The following is a 22,394-nucleotide window of genomic DNA, read 5'->3' as shown; positions in this document are numbered from 1 at the left end:
TGCTATTTTCTCGTTATCTTTATGTAATTGTAACTTTCTCATACAGACTCCGTCAACGTTCTTTATATCCATGCTTTCGTATTTTCATTTACTACAATTTTCCTTTAGATCTCAACAGCTAAATTGTAATATATTATCATGTAATAATTTTATGAACAAGACTCAACGTGCTGTATCTTTGAAAAAAAATCATAACTTCTTCATACAAGTTCTGTTTTCGATGGTCTTTATATCCACAAGTTCGTATTTACGTTTATTACAACTTTCTTTTTAGATCATTTCATCTAAATCATAATATATTTTTGACTTTATATTTTTATAAACAAAATTTTATACTTTATTTATCTTAAAAATAAAAACAGGGTATTACAACACCATTCTGAGTAGTCTGACATTATTTAGATTTAATCGACCGAAGTTTTCTTAAAAACAACGGAATCAAAAAATCAAGCAACTTATTGTAGCCCAACCAGAAAATCAACTTTAAATAACCGTAAAAAACCATGCTGATATTGAAACTCGGAACATTAAGATTGACATTGTCTAACAACTTGAAACTTATACCTGATACACACAACAAAGAATGACACACATTGAGTACTACCCACACAATTGTTGTTAATCCACATAAATAGATTAGCCACCAAGAAAAAAACTATATTACAACATGGATATATCTTTTATCATAATTTGTAATCCTATGAGAAGATGTATATATGATGGTTATAGACAAATACAGAACTACACGATGTGCATAAACTCATAAATATTAATACTAAGCTAAGAAAGCTTTTAGTGTTTATGATAAAACATCAAGTTTAAGGTAATAATAGGATTAAATCAGAAAAGAAACAATGGATCATACTAAATGTGTATAATATGGTTTGTGCTTTTGGACAACGTTGAATTCAAGCTAATGCGAGGAGGCCGACGTCATCGGAGACAAAGAATGGGTTAGGGTGTGAGATGGCGGAGAGGCACACGTTTGTGGAGAGGGCTAAATTCTGAAACGACATGTTTGTGATATCACGGTTGACGGTGATTCTTGAGGCGAGGGACAATATGGTCATTTAATTTATCTTTTAATTATAATGATTGTAAAATATAAATAACATAGTTATAAGATGTTTAAAAGATACTAAAATTAAAGATTTTGGGAAATATGATACTTTGTAAGTTTAAAAAGTGTAACTATGATATTTAGAAAATAGTTGGACAAATATGATATTTTGATGTTTAAAAACAATATATATAAACTTCTTTCATTAGTGGATTAGTTTATAACCGTATTAAAATGAAGTTTTTAAAGAAAATATTTCTAAGCTTTTTGATAATTAATTAAAAAATACTTATTAAAAAAAGTACATGAAATTTTTATAAGTCAGCTTTAAAAATTTATAACCAAACATTTCCTTTAATTATATTGATGATTTCCTAATAAGTTAAAACATTTATCTTTTTAAGCAACCTAACCTAACCAAATTCAAGCGGTCATTTGGATGATTTTTCAAAATAAGTTATTGATTTATTAGTTTTCTAAAAAACAAATAATTCAAAAAAAAAATTGATAGTCTCAAAAGTACTTTTTAAAATGACTTTTTCATTAGCTTTAAAATCCTTTTGTTAAAAGCATATAATTTTTTTTTTAGCTTTTTAACCATAATATCTTTAAATAGAGATTTTATAAGACAAACGTTTTTTTTAAATTATTTACTTATTGATTTTTGCCATCACAAAAGCTAATCCAACCATTTTACAAAAACAAAAACTCATTTCACCACAAGGTTAATAAACATTTTTACCCAAAAACCTTTTAAAGTTCAAAAAACAATCATCTTTTTATCTTTATGTTATCTTGTATTTGTAGTTTTATTGTATCGAACAAGATTGTTTTTGAAAATTTGATGTTTTTATCGTCGATTTTCGTACTTAAACTTCATAAATCACTATATATCGACTAATTTATCATTTTTTCTTCTAAATTACATTGAATCGATGATTTTCTATTATGTTTTCATCTTTCATCGATTTATGATATTTTTGTTTTCAATTGAGGGCAAATCATTTATTCTCTTAAGATTTTTATGAAATAACATTGTTTGATGTTTAATCAATTTACGTTTTATATTTATTGTTTCTTGTTTTAAATTTAAGGTTACTTTCATTGATTTTGTTTTATGGTTTTTATATTTTGGAGATTTTACCATAATATGATTATTATCTAATAATTTTTTTATGATTAATTGATCTTTATTCTTCTTGCTTTGTTTGTTGGGGTTTTAATTTTGTTATATGTTTCAGATTTAAGTTCATTTTATTAATGTTACTTATTAAAATATATTGATTTAGACAATCAATTATGCATAAAACAAGAAAAAACTCTTAAATTGAAACAGTGACATATTCATATGTGAATCAAATATGAATAAAATGAAGCATAAAGTAGTTTCGTTTTAGTATTGTTGCTTATTAAAATATTCTAATTTGGACAATTAAATATGAATAAAACAAGCAACAAAACTAAAATTAAGTTTAATGATATATTCATATATGAATGACATATGAACAAAAGAAGCAAAAAAAAGTTTTATTTTAGTATTGTTACTTATTAAAATAAATTTGTTTAAATAATCACCTAGTTTATATATTTCATCGAAGTTATAAATCCATTTTACAGAGTTTAATCATAAATGATTATAATATAGACATTTTGAAATGCAGAACCAAAGTGAAAACATGCAAGAAATGACTATTTAAATAAGTCCTTAGAGTTCATGGATGATAATAAAGGGATGTTTCATTTTGACTTAATGGGTTAAGCACTTGCCCTGGACAGTTTTACATGCTTGTTTATTTTTTTTCTTAATCTAGAGAAAATGACTTAATAGATTAAACCAAAAAAGCCATGCGTAATGCGTAAGACAAGAACTTTTTGTCTAATTTGCCTTTTTTTCCTCATAACTCCTATCACTTTAAAATTTTAGATATAAGGTAATATATTAAGTTTAAGTTTGCAAGGAAGGTTTAAGGTAATTTTGGTATGATTAGTGTTGTGCATAATTCACAAATATGAAAATCATTTCAGCGCTTATATATCACTACTCATTAGTCATACAATCTCTGAACTTAAAATAAACCTAACTGACTTTTTCCAAGCACTCTTGATTCAAATTGTTGTAATTTATAACTCAAATAAATGATAGTAAAAAGAGTAAAGTATGTTGGTACTTTTCCTAATTTACCCTAAAATACTAAAATCAAAATAAAAGTTTGTTGCTCTTCCAAAACATGATAGAAATAAGTATTAAGCTTTTCCTCCCTGTCATTAATCATATAATAGTTGTTTAGATTTTCAATATTCATATACCTCCATTATTATTTTTTAGATTTAAGGTTAATGTGCATAGAAAATTTATATAAAATAGTTTAAATGAAAATTTTAATATTATGATATTATATTATTATATATTAACATTTGAATCATATCAATGTTATATTCAAATATGATATTAAAAATATATTTCCATAGTATGCGATTTACATATAAATATTTAAAAGAAACTTGTTTTGGATTGTTTTATTGACATGTATTATAGATTATACTATTTTGTTAATTTTATAAATATGTGAATAATACGTAAATAACACAAGCAACAACATTGTAATTAAACATTCACATATCAAGATGTGAAATATATGTCAGTAAAAGAAATAACCAACAGTTCTTTAAAATCAAATATTATTCACATGTGATTAATAAGGAATATTTTTAGAAAATCGTGTGTTCCTATGTTGAATGTTGTATTCACATATAAATGAAATATTAAATCATGTCAATGAAACTGTTATCGCTTAATCTATTAAAATATGATTTATAATAAAATATTTATTAATTAAAAATCTTATTATAATCATATGAATGAAACATCGTGGTTAGTACATAACACATAAATAAAAGATATATTAAAATATGATTGTAAAAGCAAGACCTTTGATAATCATGAAAAATATTTATACTCAATAGTTATATTAGAATTATATTTTTAATTAACATATGAACTTAAAGGGTCACGGTAACAATAACTTGATATAATTGATTATTTATTAGATATTGACTTTAATAAATATTCATAAACTCTTACAATTAAGTGGCAAGTAACATAGTATATCATATGATATGATTTATTAGGTTATGTACAACATTTTAGACTAGAAAGACTATTGTCTTTTAGCTAAAAGTTAAAGTTTATAAAGTATAAACGGTTTGTAAGTATTTTTAAACTTCGATCTCTTTTTCTTTGAATTATCGTGAGCTAGTCAAGGATAAGAGAGAATGGTGTTTTGATTTGTTTAATCAAAATAAAGGCATGAATTAAGAGCATTGGGGAGACATAGGTTTTAGGTTCATGGAGTGCTTAAGGGGTTAAGGACTTATGGGTATTGATTTCACTTTAAAAATGGTTTCACTCCCTCATTCATGCATGCAAGCAAATATCGTATACCTCTCTCTCTCTCTCTCTCTCTCTCTCTCTGTGTCAAATTGCTCTCGAAAAGTGTTAGAGTTCATTTACTTTCTATCTTTAAATCATACGTTGGTTTTGACTTAAAGATTAAGAGTTGTGACTAGCATCATCTTCAAGTTGGATCATTGTTCTAAATCTAAGGAAGAGTTCTACTCCACATTCTACTTCAACTTCCAAGCCTCCTCTTGAGGAACCAAAGAGCTAAAAAGATTGTTATTTTCTTTTCCCATCTTTGGTCGTTCTTTTTTTCTTTCCAACTATTGAAGAAGATCCTTGGTGGGTATGAACTAGTTTATGTTATTTGAAATTTTCAAGTCTTTTGTTGCCAAATCATGAGTTTTTGAAACTAATTTTGAATAAAATCCCAATAATTTATATACTTATTACATATATTTTCTGCCATCTTCTTAACATATACTTTGATGGTATATTTGTGGAAAACTTTGATTTCATTACACATAGTATATGCATGTATAAGATTCCATAATGTTCGAATATCAAGCATATACCTTTAAAGATGTCTTCATTTAACCTGAAAAATATTAGTACAAGTGTGACATCCCCACTTTTATGGTAAAAAAAACCCGTTTATTTATGCTTATTTTAAAATAGAGTATTCTTTATATTGCGAAATTTGTCCCATAAAAGTATTTCCAAATAAATTTTTCGTTGATTATTAAAAACTTGCGATGTCATAACTGATACAAAAAACATAAGCATAAACGTAACCGTTACTAGCCATATAATATCTTATTATACTAATGACCTATATCTCCTTAAATATCTCATCATATCACTATATATGTACCTTCATACTGCTACCCGTGATACAAAGAAACTGAGTGGGTCTTGTTGGGAGACCTGGTAAGATACATAGGGCTTTTAATCCCACAATGTTTTAATAATATATATCTTAAAACATGTAAGATCAACTTTCATCATTAACACAAATATATCTTGTATAAACAATCTACCCATCATGTCAATCCTCACATATTGATCCTATTCAACGACCTAGACCATCTTCCTGGTTGAGTGATGAATGATTATACCTAATCTATACTCTTGAATCAGGAAAGAATGACTAAACCCAATCCATACTTTCAGATCATAAATGAATGACTATACCTAAACTATACTCTCATATCAGTGATGAATGATGATACCTAATCCATACTTTCGAATAAGTGATGAATGACTATTTTAGATCAGTAATGAATAACTGTACCTAATCTATAATCTCGGATCAAGAGTGAATGACTATACCTAATCCATATTCTTAAATCAGGAATGCCAGATTTCTACCCTCCATTCACATATCACACATACTCTTAATAGGATGTTACCCAATATCCAACTTAATTAAACTTAAACCTCTATTACAAGTCTTATCTTATTTCTCGATAAGACTTTAATGCTCAACTCCTAATACCAATCCCGCTTAGGCAATACTATCCTACCTCAGTGTACACAAAGTATTTAGATATAAATATACTTTTATCTTTTTCTCTAATAATACTTCTATTATTATCATCACATACTAATAGATATATATCTTAACTCAAATAAAACCATATATGGTTTTCATATCATATATCATCAAATACATTTCTAATACATATTTCAGGCAATAAGCATATAGTTCACACATAAACTCTTTGACAGATATTTAATTTCACGCCTTCCCCGTATGCTGATGGTACATAGATTACCCAAATCAAAAAGCGTATTGCAAGACTATAGACGAAACCCATCTATCTTCGAGCTGATAGACCTTCCTTGCCTTGATTACTCTATCCTAGGAACACATGCAATTTTTTGGAAACGTCAACTTGATGTTGGTGAGTTCACAATTTTTGAGATAAATGTAATAAACTCTTTTGAAAATTTTTTAGAATATTTTATGATTCTAAAATTCCTGGTTTCCTATCCTTTATTATATTACCTCTTGTCTTAGTCTCTTTTTAAGACATTCTGCTAATCACGTATTATTATCTCTATAGGATGCTTTACCAATCCAAATTTAATATCTTTGTAGGATATTTACCGATCCTATCTTATTATCTTTTAGGATATTACCGATCCAAATTTACTATCTTTTTTTAGGATATTTACCGATCCTATCTTATTATCTTTTAGGATATTACTGATCTTAATTTACTGTCTTTTATAGGATATTTACCGATCCTATCTTATTATCTTTTAGGATATTTTATTAATCCTAACATATTTTATCTACCACTCTAAGATGTCCCTCTTGGTAGTTGGATCTCTAAGGTGTTTGTAATGTATTACTATGAGCCCCCATAATCGATGTTGTTTGACTAGTGATTTCCCTTCCACGCCGCTTCATCGGATGTCGAATAGTGATTAATAAGAAATTTATCTTACTGGGATTGTAGCTAGCGAACGCAGGTGGGTGTGTCAATCCCTATATAGATGTATACATATATTTCTAGTTCTCGCATGATTAACAATTACAGGTTCGGGGTAGCTGAATTTAATCAGGCTAATGATGAATAATATCAGCTCACTAGCACATTAAGCTTAAGTATTTTATCTTTTATCTTTATTTCCTAGTGATTACCTATAACTACCACAATATACACCCCTTTAATTTTATATTTGATAATTATATCTTTTAGATCTCATAATTATCTAGTACATATATATATATACACACACACACACACATATATATATATATATATATATATATATATATATATTATTTGCCATATATATTTACCCAAATTATGGTTAATTTGAAAACTGGATATTTGGGCAAAGTAACAATTAGGTAAAATGCATAACCCTATGTTTGAGCAGCATTACTTCTAGGTACTATGTTATCCTAGGAAATTGACCATTATATGCATAACCCTATGTTTGAGCAGCATTACTTCTAGGTACTATGTTATCCTAGGAAAATGCATAACCCTAGGTACTATGTTATCCTAGGAAATTGACCAATATAAACCCCTTTACTTCTAGGTAAAATGCATAACCCTATGTTTGAGCAGCATTACTTCTAGGTACTATGTTATCCTAGGAAATTGACCATTATAACATCTAGGTAATATCTCTTCCTAGACTATCGGGTATCATAAATATGATGCATAATATCATAGCTTACAACTAGGTATAGTAACTATAATTACATTATCCTAAGGTTTCATGCTTTATAAATCGATTGATATTTATAGATATAAATATATTTTGATAAAGCAGTTTGATAACCATGTATTCCCCCTGTAAAACTTTTAAAATAGTAAAATGGGGCCATGGACTCACTCTAGTAGAATAATCTGAGGCATCCATGCTATTGCAATCGTAGCTTCTTGCCATTAGGAGGACTTCTAAAATACATTGAGAGATAGAGAGTGGGAGTTTTGGGTGTGAAGAAATCAGAAAGTGGGTACCTATATTTATAGTGTTTGTGTGTATGGCGCACTTCACACGCGCCGTGTACTCAACTCATGGCTCCATCCAGAGTTTGCTACATGTCACACTTCTGATGGTCTACGTCTCTCTAATCTCGATGATTTTGGGTGTCAGACGTGCGCATCGAGCATAGCGCATACTTGGCATGCACCTGTAAATATTTTATAAAAATTTATGTCTTCCATATATGAATCTTGTTTCTTACCCTCTTTATATATTTGTATAGCTCTCTTCTAGTACTGCAACTTTCCTTAAGATTGTCTTATCAAATTGTAACTTTTATTTTTAACTTGTATTTTATGTTTTTCTAAAAATCGTATCTCTTTCATACGAACTCCATTTTTGGCCTTTTTTTTCTTTTAAAATTTTTTATTTCTCAGAGTACAACAATTTCCATTTTAGTGACGTTAACCAAAACTTAACCGATTTCTTTATACCTTTTTGATGTTAATAGCATTATTAACGCGGTTGATTTTTTCTTTTTATAAAATCATAAATCCTCCAATCGGAGTTAGATTTTTACAAAGTTTATATCCTTCAGACCAGTTTGTTGTGTACTTCCCAAATACAATGACCATTGTTAAAAGTGGTGTAACTTTTTAGTCACTCATTTTTGACCCTATTATTATTATTATTATTATTATTATTATTATTATTATTATTATTATTATTATTATTATTATCATCATCATCTAACTGATCATATTTTTCCTGAAATATGAAATACTTTATTATCATCATTTATTGATGCTAATCTCTAATGTCGTCCGATGACATGGATTTCCCAATTGTCATATTCTCCCTCTATTTTAGGAATTTCGTCCAAAATTAGGACCTTATGGTAATCTTATTATGGGAGACTGTGTAACGTCCTAAAAGTATGACCCAAACATTTCATTTTTAATTTAATAAAACCAATATCTCAAATACATCATCATATAAATCCAGGTAAAACAAGTGTATCAAACATTACATCATATCAGAGTAAATCACAAAATCCAGAATCGAATGGTGTGTGCTCTGCAATCATCCCGATCTCTTCCTTTTTGATCGTGAAGTACCTGAAACATAAGCTGAAAACCGTAAGCACAAGGCTTAGTGAGCTCCCCAAAATACCGCATACCATACATAATGAACACATACTGGCCCTGCTCGGCATCGAGTCCCACTCGGCCTTGGGCCCCGCCCTACATCGAGCCCCGCTCGGATTACAAATATGTAATTCATTAGGCCCCGCCTGATGTCGGGCCCCACCCTCTACACATATAAACATATAACATATAATCATGCAAACACATGAAATAACCATATAGAGAATAGCATACAATACAGTCATTGGGCCTCGCCCGACATCAAGCCCTGCTCGGTATACATACCGACATTGGTGCCATCAACCCACTAAACCTAATGAGGAAACTCGCCTCACACTGCTGAAACTCACAGAAAAGTCTATGGCTGCTGAACCGCTAAAAATCTCCGCGCTATAATCTGAAAACATCATCCAACAAATAATTTGATCCTGAATCACCCTAAGAGTCCAAACCAGGGTTAAAGACCTTTTGACCCTTTCCCTAATCTATCCCAAGGCCAAGGCCCTATCCAATTAACCAAAAGCCCAAATTCCAAAATAATCTCCCAAAGCCCTAATATGGCCCAATTTTCCAAATTGGGACCAAACCCCTTCATGGGCCTTCAACCAAAAATCGAATAAATATCATTAGCCCAAAAAAAATCATAAGGCCCAACATGGCCCAAAATCTACGGTCCAAACCCCAACAGCGGGTTATCATGTTTTGACCAGACCATGGTCACGTCGTAAGGATTAACTCAACTCAGTCCTGACTCAACGAATCATCTCAACTTATCCAAAAAGATTCCAGTTCCCTTCATGACGCGACCCAACCTTGAGTCACGTTGTAACCTAATCTGCACAAAATAGATGGTGTGGCCAACTTCCTCACGACGTGACAGTCCGAAACCTAACGTCGTGAGATAAGAACTGCCCAGCTTAAAAATCAAGGCTTTTCAGTCATGCATGGAGTCTTCCTTAACCCAAATGAAGATAAAAAATCAAGGCTTTTCAGTCATGCATGTCCAGTGCATGAATCAAACTTTTACTAGACCTAAAACGGAGAAAATGAGATCTAGAATCAAACTTGGAGTCCCAAACTACACCAAAAATCAGATACAACGACTGTGTTGAAGAGAATTAGTCAATGATCCATAAAATTGCCAAATTTATGGACCCCATGCAAGCAACCCAACCCAAACATGAAAAAAGAAACTTATAACTTAGATCTAGAATGAAATAAGTAGAAAGGTCCGAGCTTTAAGACTTACATTAATCCAAAAGCTCCAAGAGATTGCAAGGTGAAAGCCCAAACACCAAGAGGCTACTCAATCAAGGTCATCTTCCACTATAAGAAACAAGAACCCACCAAAGAATGCTTCAAAAATCTCAAAAATGCTTAAAAGCTTCAAGAGGGTCGAGATTAGGGTTTTCTAGAGGCTTAGAGGGTGATAGAGGTTGAGGATGGATAACCCTTGCTTTTCATTCACTTAAATACTCGAAAGTTACGGTTTTGGGTCATTAAGCCACGCTCACATCGTGAGACCTTATGACTCACGCCGTGAGTTTCCAGAAATGCGGGTCAACATGTTAATGGTTCATCACGACGTGATCCCTAAGACCTCACGTCGTGAAGACCCTCATAATGCTAATGAAAGAATGAATTTAGTACCTTAGGGTTCCGATGTTACATTTCTCTCCCACTTGAATAGGACTTCATCCTCGAAGTCTGGTGCACCGAATAATTCCGGATAGTGCTCCCTTGTCTGAATTATGTTGGAAGATCGGTGCACCGAATAATTCCGGAGTTGCACCATTAGCAACTCCACATCCTTTTCCTCAAGGTTTTTGTATTCCAATTAAGAATCGTCACCGATCTTTCAACATAATTCAGACGGTCATCAACTTGAATATCCTCCAACAATACCACAGCAGAATCATCCACTAAGCACTTCCGCAGCTGAGAGACATGGAAAGTACAACGGATCTTGAGCTCATCTGGAAGATCCAAGTGATAAGAAATCCATCCCTCTTGAGCCAAAACCCTAAAAGGACCAATATACTTGGGGCCCAACTTGCCCCTATTCCTAAACTGGATGATACCTTTCTAAGGTGACACCTTCAGGAGAACCATATCCCTCAAATGGAACTCAAAATCTGAATAACGCTTGTCGGCATAACTTTTCTGTAGACTCTGAGTTGTATGGAGTCTACTCTGAACCTGCTGAATCAACTCAGTGGTTTTGAGTACCACCTCAGTACTGTCCATAACTAGCTGACCGATCTCGCACTAACAAATCAGGGTCCTACATTTCCTCCTATAGAGCATCTCAAAAGGAGGTCGATCAAAGTTGGTGTGATAGCTGTTGTTATATCAAAATTCCACTAATGGAAGATATGTATCCCAACTTCCACCAAAATCTAAAACACACGCCCGAGGCATATTTTCTAATGTTTGCATCGTTCGATCGCTCTGACCATTGGTCTGCAGATGTAATGTTGTGCCGAAATGGAGACGAGTACCCAACTCTTCATAGAATCTCTTCAAAAATATAGAAGTAAACCAGACATGTCTATCAGAAACCACTGAAACCAGCACCCCCATGACGTGCTACAACCTCCCTGATACAAATCTCAGTCAATTTCTCTACAAAAATACTCTCCTGAATCGGAATGAAATGCACACTCTGTTGGGTTTTGAGCACTATCACACTCCTATGGTGCACATGCAACCCTAAATGCTTTGGATCTATGTTTTCTCTAATTATACATGCATATTTTCAATTTTTCTAAAGCATTATCTTAACTAGCATACAAATTGCCAAATGAATAATACATCTAGTTAGATGACATACCTTTTAGAAGGACTACTAGTTCTTGACCTTTGAAAGCTTGAGCACCTCAAGTGTGATGCCTCTAATGGTTCACAAACACCAATATGCAAAAGGTGGATTAAGAGAATAATTTACTTAGCTCAAGAGAAGGTGTAACCGATTTTGGTTCATGAGGGTTCTATTTATAGTGTTGCACATGCTAGGGTTACACTTTGTAAACCCTAATGACCCATGACTTTCCACATTCTCATGCTCCATGGATTTAACCTCCGTGTACTATCCATGGATTATCTCATTGGATTAGCCAATTTAAATAATCATGGATCATTGGCCCACACTACAAGAAGCATTGATATACATAATCAATCCCCATATATTTAATTAGTCTCTTTTGACCACAAAATTAATTCCAAATTAATTCTTGATCAATACTAATTAAATAATTTCATATTAATATATTATACTTGTAATATATTAATAAACCATAAATAACCTTATTCTCAAAAGTCCATCCTATCAAATTGCAGTGGTAAAGGCAACCCAAAAGAACCATGCTACAATCAGGTCAAGTAGATCCCAGTAATAGTTATGGGCTTAGACACCGAATCCAAAAGTCTCCCACTTGGATAAGTCCAATAACTATCACTGCTAATGCGACTTCATGATCCGACTTAGCAATCATAAGCTTTCAAAAGCCGCTGTCGAACTCTGACCTAGTCAGTGACGTGTCCTTCAGATAAGGGATCATATATTCCTCTGTTCTTAAGATATCTATGCGGACAAACACATGGAATATTTTCATACTTATTGTCTGGCAATTTGTTCTCCGATTTCCGATTCGTATGACATAGAACATAACTGAACACATCAATTTAGTTCTGACCTAGCTCGACACATGGTTAAAATGGAATCATCGAGGGGCCCAATATATCGCTTTTAATCCTCTTAGGATAAAGGAACATATAAACTTCGACATTATATGCTTGTACTAACTACTCATCAAATCATGCACACCTACATGCTTTATAAGGTCAAGTTACTGATGCGTTTTCGTGCCATCATTGCACAACCAACTCATAGTTAACAACTCATATATCTTGGTTTGAAGACTATATGATATTATCATCTCACGATTACTCGTGATAAATTCCATGAAGTAATTTAGGTGAGCGCGGGTTGAATCCAATACTCAAATCTTATTTCAGGAGCACTCATGAATGGTGTAGCATACTCTTGCTATGTATAACTCCTTAGACAATCTACAAGCCAACTCATGACAATCTTATTTTATACTTACTTCCAACGTATGATCGACTGTGGAGAGTTTGAATAATTATTATTATTCTGGAAGACAAAACATGCAAAGTGAAACAATAGTAAATAATTGACACAAGACAGTAACTTTACTTATAAATAAAACTCCTTTTATTCAATCATCAAATGTCAATTACAATTTAAATATTACAAGTTTCTATTTATCTATCCACTAAAACTAATATTGTCCATTAGCCCAATTCCCCTTACATGCTGCAAGTGCTTAACCCTAGTCAGTCCCTTTGTAAGAGGATCTGCTGGGTTGTCCTCTGATGATATCCCCTTTACCATGAGGCGCCCTTCTTCTACTTGATGTCTTATGAAGTGGCATTGTCTGTTGATATGCTTGGATCTACCATGATCTCTCGGTTCCTTGGTTAAGGCAATCACCCCTTCATTATCATAGAAAATCTCCATAAGCTCTTTTATGAATGGAATGACTCCAAGGTCTCCGATGAAGTTTTTCAACCATATTGCCTCCTTCGATGCTTCGCTTGCTACTATGTACTCTTATTCACACGTTGAATCAACTACAGTCTCCTACTTGGAACTTTTCCATGTCACGGATCCTCCATTCAGGGTAAACACCCAGCCTGACTGAGAAAGGAAATTATCTCTGTCGGTTTGGTATTCGACTCATTTCTACTATCTCAGGCTCTATACCCGGACTCTGAGTCTTACTCAGTTTGGTATTGATTTGGATAGGTAGGTCACCTTTCTTGGAGTTCTCCATGCTGAAACATTTCAACACCTTGTCTAAGTAGGTACTTTGACTAAGTTCTATTAGCCTTTTACTCCTGTCTCTCAATATCCTTATCCCTAGGATATAAGGAGCTTCTCCGAGGTCCTTCATAGTGAAACACTTCCCAAGCCAGGACTTAACCTCCTACAAGGTTGGGATGTCGTTTCCTGTGAGCATTATGTCATCTACATATAATACCAGAAAGCTCACTATACTCCACTAACTTTGACATATACAGGTGACTCATCCTCACTTCTCGAAAATCCAAACTCTTTGACTTTCTCATCAAAACAAAGATTCCATCTGCGAGATGCTTTTTTAATCCATAAATGGATTTCTCAAGCTTACACACTCTATTAGGGTACTTTGCATTGATAAAACCCTCTAACTGACTCATGTAAACATCTTCAACCAACTTTCAATTAAGGAAAGCAGTATTGACATCCATTTGCCATATTTCATAGTCATGAAATGCAGCTATGGCTAGCATAACGCTTATAGATTTAATCTTCGCTACTAGTGAGAAGGTCTCATCATAGTCAATTCCATGAGTTTGAGTAAATCTTTTCGCAACCAGTCGCGCCTTATATGTGTGTACTTTCCGATCCATGTCGGTCTTCTTCTTGAAGATCCACTTGCATCTGACTGTCTTACGACCCGACACATTGTCAACCTAGTTCCAAACTTGATTGTCATACATGGACTGAATATCGCTGTCCATAGCCTCTTTTCCATTTTGCAGACTCGGGGCTTGCCATGGCTTCCTTGTAATTTTTTGGTTCATCCAAATTTACCAGTGTGCTATCACTGATAAATGTATCACCTTCAGTTATTATATGAAAACCATATAACATAGGTGGAACACTAACTCTACTGGAATGCCTCAGAGGTACGGATTCATCAATTGGCTCAACCAGAGTTTCCTCCTCGGGTTGAGTGCTAGTGTTTGAGGTTCCTTTACCGCTTGACTCTTGAAGCTCTTCAAGGTCAATTTGCCTCCCACTTTCCCCTTGGCATATGAGTTCTCTCTCACGAAAGACTCCTATCCTCGTGACGAAGACAACATTGTCACTCGGTCTATAGAAGAGATATCCAACGGATTTCTATGGGTAGCCGATAAAAGCCTATCAACCCCAAAATTTGATGTGGTCTAACGAGGGAACCTTCCCTGTCCAAATGTCATGAGGTGTTTTGGAAACCTTTTTGGTAGGGACTAGATTAAGGATATAGGTGGTAGTCTCTAAGGCATACCACCATAATGAGATAGGTAACGAAGCTCGACTCATCATGGAACGAACCATGTCTAGCAAGGTTCTATTGGGCCTCTCATCCACACCGTTAAGCTATGGTGTCCTAGGTGGCGTCAACTGTGAAACAATTCAACATTCCTTAAGATAGTCAAGGAACTTGATACTATGATACTCTCCTCCTCGATCGGATCGCAACATCTTTATCTTCCTGCCCAATTGATTCTCCACTTCTTGGTTAAACTCTTTGAACCTTTCAATAGTTTCTGAATTATGCTTGATTAAGTAGATATAGACATACCTACTGTAATCATTAGTAAAATTCACATAGAAGTATTTAGCATCCCTTGTGGCGGTTCTGAATGGTCCACATACATCAGTGTGTATGAGATCCAACAGACCTTCACCCCTTTCACAAGTACCAGTGAAGGGTGACTTGGTCATCTTTCCAAGTAAATAAGATTCACAAGTGTCATCCGACTTCAAGTCGAATGACTCCAAAACTCCAGCCTTTTGGAGATGGGCTATGCGCTTCTTGTCGACATGTCCAATACGACAATGCCACAAGCATGCCTTGTCCAAATCAATGGAAGAATCAATGTATAACACATTATTTCCTAAGTTATCTACAATTGAAAAAAGGGATGCCGTAATCCAATTGTAAAATATTTGAAGGTAGGTAAATGATGATTTACCAATTTCCATCATGAAAAACGAAATAGATTATTAAATTTTAATTGGATTGAAATTCCTAGATCCTTTGAGATTCATTGAACTTTTCAATGGCTTGTTTAAATCTCGATTGTGCCCTTCAAGTTTGTGACTGGGATGCCGAGGATCACAAACAAGGAGAGAATAACCATGCAAATTAGCTTGGTACACCCAATGTTACAGATCACCTAATCAATGTGCCGATTAACCACACACGCTCCCTTGATCTATGATTAACATCAAGTTACCCTTTGCCACACATTGTCAGTTCCAGATTAGTGTGACGGTTAACTACACACGCTTCACTAACAACTTAACAAGGGTTCAAAGTGTAATTTCATGGATTAGCGCCATTTTCACATTTTCCTAAACTAACTAAGATTGATAATTTAATAAAAGTTTAGTTACATTATTTTTTATCATTATACTTTTAATGAGGGATAATTAATGTTCTATCCTACCCGTTCGGCTAACGACCCTCCACCAGTCAAGGAAGCGGTGGGTTAGAGTGGACACCCATTAAACCACCATTTTATAGGCAGTAACCTTATACCCCCCCCCCCCCTTTATAGACCGACTTCGTGAATGAGGCCTACTAACGGTAAGACCGACTTGTCTTATACATACATATATATATATATATATATATATATATATATATATATATATATATATACACACACACACACACATATATATATATATATATATTACTATTATTATTATTATTATTATTATTATTATTATTATTAAACTTATACTATTATACAGTATAAGGGTTGAATTTTAACTTTTAAAACTCTAGGGTTTGGAATTAAAGTTTCATTAGCGTGCCTTACAAATTCCAAAACTTGAGGGTATGTTTTGAAACTTGTCAAAACTCTTCACATTCATAACTTATGAGTTTAATTGGATTTTAATGTATGAGACCTTTCATGTTTAATAACTTGAGGACAAGTTATGGAGGTCATTAAAATTCATTTTGATCATTTTCTAACAACAAAAATGATCACATAATTCATGGATGATTTAACCAAACTCATAAACAAGATAATTATAAGTCAACAATTTGCAAGCAACTTTGTTTATCATATAAAACAACAGTTACTTTTTAAATCCTTGACAATTATCTTTTGGTTGGATGAGTACAAGTACTACCATATCATAAAAAACATTTCCAATGATGCAAAACAGTTTGAGGTAGTGTTCCCAATCCAAACCAGGCCAAGAAACTCGAAATTCTGCAAACAAAGCCTTCAACTCGTCGAGTGCATGAACAGACTCGCCGAGTTGCTCTGTTACTGAGTGGACTCATCGAGTATGTTCATGGACTCGGCGAGTACGCCAGTCAGAGGCCAAAATTTTGACTTTTTCAGCTTTGAAAAACGTGTAAGCATCAAATATAATAGAAAACCATGCCAGGCTCTGATACTAATGTTGGGTTTTAGGCACTATAACACTACTATGGTGCAAATACAACCCTACATGCTTTGGATCTACATTTTCTCTAATTATACATGCATATTTTTAATTTTTCCAATCTATTGTCCCAACTAGCATACATATTGCCAAATGAATAATACATCTAGTAAGATGACATACCTTTTAGAAGGATAATTAGTTCTTGACCTTTAAAATCTTGAGCACATCACGTGTGATGCCGCCAATGTTTCATAAACACCAATATGCAAAAGGTGGCTTAAGATAATAAGTTACTTAGCTCAAGAAAAGGTGTAACCGATTTTGGTTCATGAGGGTTCTATTTATAGTGTTGCACATGCTAGGGTTACACTTTGTAAACCCGAATGACCCATTACTTTCCACATTCTCATGCTCCATGGATTTAACCTCCATGGACTATCCATGGATTATCTCATTGGATTAGCCCATCTAAATAATAATGGATCATTGGCCCAAACTACAAGAATCATTTATTTACATAATCAATTCCCATATATTTAATTAGTCTCTTTTGACAATAAAATTAATTCCAAATTAATTCTTGATCAATACTAATTAAATAATTTCATATTAATACATTATACTTGTAATATTTTAATAAACCATAAATAACCTTATTCTCAAAAGTCCATCCTATAAAATTGCACTGGTGAAGGCAACCCAAAAGGACCATGCTAGAATCGGTCAAGTACATCTCAGTAATAGTTATGGGCTCAGACACCAAATCCAACACACTCTTGGTCAACTCATCCATGATGAGCCAGATCCAATCCACTCCATGGGTAGTCTAGGGTAACCTCATGATGAAATCCATAGTAATATCCTCTCATTTCCGTATGGTAATCTCCAACGATTGCATCTTTCCGTGAGGTCACTAGTGCTCTACCTTGTCTTTCCTGCAAGTCAAGCATCGCTTCACGCACCTTGCCACGTCCCACTTCATGCATGGCCACCAATACTCAGGAAGAAGATCCCTATACATCTTCGTCGCCCCGGGATGAATGGAGAACCTAGATTTGTGTGCCACCTCCATCAGAACAAGACGCACATTGCCCCAGTACGAAACCCGAACCCGCCGATGCAGAGTCAACAATCTAAGGGTGTCATAATCGATGGAAACCGCCTAACCCACAATACACTCACTCTTCCGGTGATCTTCGTTCATAGCCTTGACCTAAGCCTTATGAATCCGCTCTAACAGTGGAGTGATCACGATCATGCTCAGACATATGTCCTTGATCAGAGTCGCGACCGCCTTCCGGCTAATAACATCGGCCACCACATTGGCCTTCCTCGGATGATAAAGGATCCCACAATCATAATCCTTCACCACATCCAACCACTGGCGCTGTTTCATATTCAGATACGTCCGGTCCATCAAATACTTCAGGATCTTGTGATCCATGTATATAGTGCAACGAACCCCATAGAGATCATGCTGCCAAATCTTGAGGGCGAAACTACATCTCCCAGCTCCAAATCATGCGTCGGATAATTTGCCTCATGAGGCTTCAACTGCCTTGAAGCGTAAGCGATAACACGACCCATCTGTATCAAAAGTACCCCTAAACCCATGATTGACGCATCACAATAGACCAAAAAGTTCTCAACACCCTCTGGCAGGGTCAGAATCGGTTCCTCAGACAACCATTATCTCACGGTCTGAAAAGTTGCTTGCTACTCGGGCCCCCAATGAAATGTAACCATTTTCTTTGTCAACCGAGTCAATGGATGAACTATCTTGGAGAAATCATAGACAAATCTCCGATAGTAACTGTTGGGTTCTGAGCATTTTAACACTCATAAGGTGTACATGCAACCCTAGAAACCTTGGGTCTATGTTTTACTATGATACATGCAAATTTGATTTTACCAAGGTTCTTCAACTATGGAACATAGCATGGGGAACTTTAAAACATAAATGCTAGAAGAAGAACATACCTTTTGTATTTTGGATTCCTTGAGAAACTTGTGAGCCTAGCACCTCAAGTGGGATGCCTCAAATGTCTCACACAACACTAAAACTCTTGGAATAGACTTGAGAGAAGTTCACTTAACCTCAAAATCGACTAACCCTCTATCTTGTACAAGTAGTCATCAATTTTGCTAGACTAGGGGTCTTTATATAGTTGTGGCATAAGTAGGGTTACACCATGTAAACCTTAATTTTCATGGATTTTCATATTCCATGATCCATGGGTTTGTAACCTTCTTGGACTATCCATGGAGCACCTTATGGATTTAAACCCAATCCATACAAACCATGGATCATTAGCCCACTATATAAAAATAGATTATTTACACAATGAAACTCATATATTTAATTAGTCTCCTTTTGATCACTTAATTAATTCCAGATTAATTCTTTGATCAATACTAATTAAATAATATTATTAATATATTAGAACTTATAATATATTAATAATACTTAAGTGTCCTTTCTCTCATTTAGTCTATCCAAGTGTTGCAATGCCATGCAACCCAAATGGACCATGCCAACCGGGTCGAGTACATGCCAAAAATAGTTATGAACTTAGACACCTAATCCAACAGTCTCCCACTTAGATAAGTCTAATAACTATATCTGCAAGAATAACTTCAGGAACCGATCAGCAATCGTAGCTCTTTCAAGGTCTCGCGGAACTGAGATGATGATGATACGCCATTTTAGATAAGTGATCATATAATCCTCTGTTCTAGATATTAGCCGGAAAAATACATGGAACAATGTCTTACTTATTGTCCAACAGTTTGTTTCCCGATTCTGATTTGTTTGACATAGAACTTAATTGAACAAATAAAATTAGTTCTGACCGGGCCCGGTACATGGGTCATCACAAAATCATCGAGGGGCCTAGATATCGCTTATAATCTAAGAAGGAACAGATAAACTTTGACTCATATGCTTGTTCTACTACTTGTTGAATCATACACAAAGGCACGTTTTATAACATCAAGTTATCAATGCGTTTACGTATAATCAATGAATAATCAACTCATACGCAACAAGTCATATCTCTAGGTTTGAAGACTTATATGATATTACCGTCTCACGATCACTCGAGATAAATTCCATGAAGTGATACAAGTGAGCATGGGTTGAATCCAATACTCAGAACTTATGAGAGCTCATGAGTGTTGTAGCACCACTTTGTCTAACATCTTAGACCTCTACAAGCCAACCCATGGCAATCATGATTCATATCTACTTCCAACATATGACCGAATGTTGATGGTTTGAATAACTTAATCATTCAGGAAGAGCGACTTAGTTATTCTGGAAGTCAAAACATGCAAAGTGAAACACAAGAATAATCGAATCAACTATGGTGTCAGAACTTATGTATATAAATAAAAACACCTTTTATTTATCACCGTATTGATTACACATTATTCATTGTATACTGTTTCAAACTATCAACTTTATACTTGAATTAAAACAATAGCTGTCCCATGTTCCGAGCATGTACACTATGTTTTCTAAACACTAGTCATGTCATACACCAAGGATGCACACTATGTTTTACTAAACATTAGTTATTCCATACACCAAGTATGCACACTAAGTTTGTCTATGATCTTTACTCTGTGAAATAGATCGATTGAACATAATTTCAATGATACTCATTTCACAATCCCAAATCCTTACCGCAAATGCAAGAACTCCAAATTCTTGCCATTTACCTAAATATGTTAGCTTCTAAACTTATATGCATTGGTCCTCTTGTAATGATTATGCACAAAGTCAAAAAGACTTGTCAACATACATTACATAGTATTCCAATGGAGATCAACTACATGGAACCAAATTCTCAAATTCAAATTATATTGCTTTGAACATCCTTCTTGCATAAAGTTCCCTAATCTTACACAAATTTAATCAATAATTTCCACCTATGGGAATATTTCCATATGCCCCTTATGACTATTACTCCTGAACAAGAGTTGCCTCTCTTCAGAGTATGTCAATATGGTCCTTCCAAAATTAACACTATACTTACAACTGTCCCTGAGCAACCAATCTTTGGTAAACCTTAGATTGTCCTCAACATTTGTTAATCAAATTAGTCATATCCAATTCTACTACTTTCTCCTCTTAATGCTCTAGGCATTTTTGGAAAAATTTAGAATAGATGAATGTTATAGCACATGCAATCGATCCTATATCCAAAGCATATGGGACATAATTCATAAAGAGATGATACTAGACCAGTCTTTTGCTATAATATTTCTATTTCTACTTGCCAAGTTCTCATAATTTAGATTATGAAAAGGGATGCCGTAATCATAATCAAATTTTAGAACACAAATAATGGACCTATATATAGAATTTCCTTATGTTGAGCCATTCCAACATGAAATTCATATATATATATATATATATATATATATATATATATATATCCTCGACTAAATATGATTAAATCCTCAATCTAAGGTTTCAGAATTGAAGTAAAGTATAATTTCGTCTCCTTTAATTATAGCAAAACAACTTTTTCCCAATTGAAGCCTTTTGTTTTCTATAACTAACATTGCTAACTTGCAACACTTATTATAATTATTATGCTCCCACTTACATGATGATTATTAGCATGAAGCTTATGATCCCACTAGCTTTGACATGTACTCAGAAATCAGTTGGACTTCTAGAAATCAATACTTTATTGACCTTCTTACCAAAGTTCATATTTCTGATACGAGATGCTTTGATAAAACTTTATCAAAATCATACACCTTTCCTTGGATAGCACACATGTGTGTCTAAACAATTTCATAGCTATGAAAAGGGATGTTGTAATCATAGTCTCAATTGTTTAGACCTTTTCCATTTCTCACAATTCCATGTTAGTGTGTCGGTTAACCACACACACTCCACTAACGACTTTGAGAATGCAAATATCACAATTGCTATCTAGTTAAAATCTACTTAGTGAAAGCGTTTCCTCACCATCATTTTCATGAATCGGAGAGAAACCTTATGACACTTAGATTTTATGGTGTATGTGTTCCTATCCATGTGAATTTGTCAAAATCATAATCACAAGACAA

Source organism: Lactuca serriola, chromosome 4 (assembly GCF_051521515.1).
Source record: "Lactuca serriola cultivar US96UC23 chromosome 4, Lser_US96UC23_V15, whole genome shotgun sequence".
NCBI lineage: Eukaryota > Viridiplantae > Streptophyta > Magnoliopsida > Asterales > Asteraceae > Lactuca > Lactuca serriola.
Note: the sequence above shows the minus strand (reverse complement) of the source record.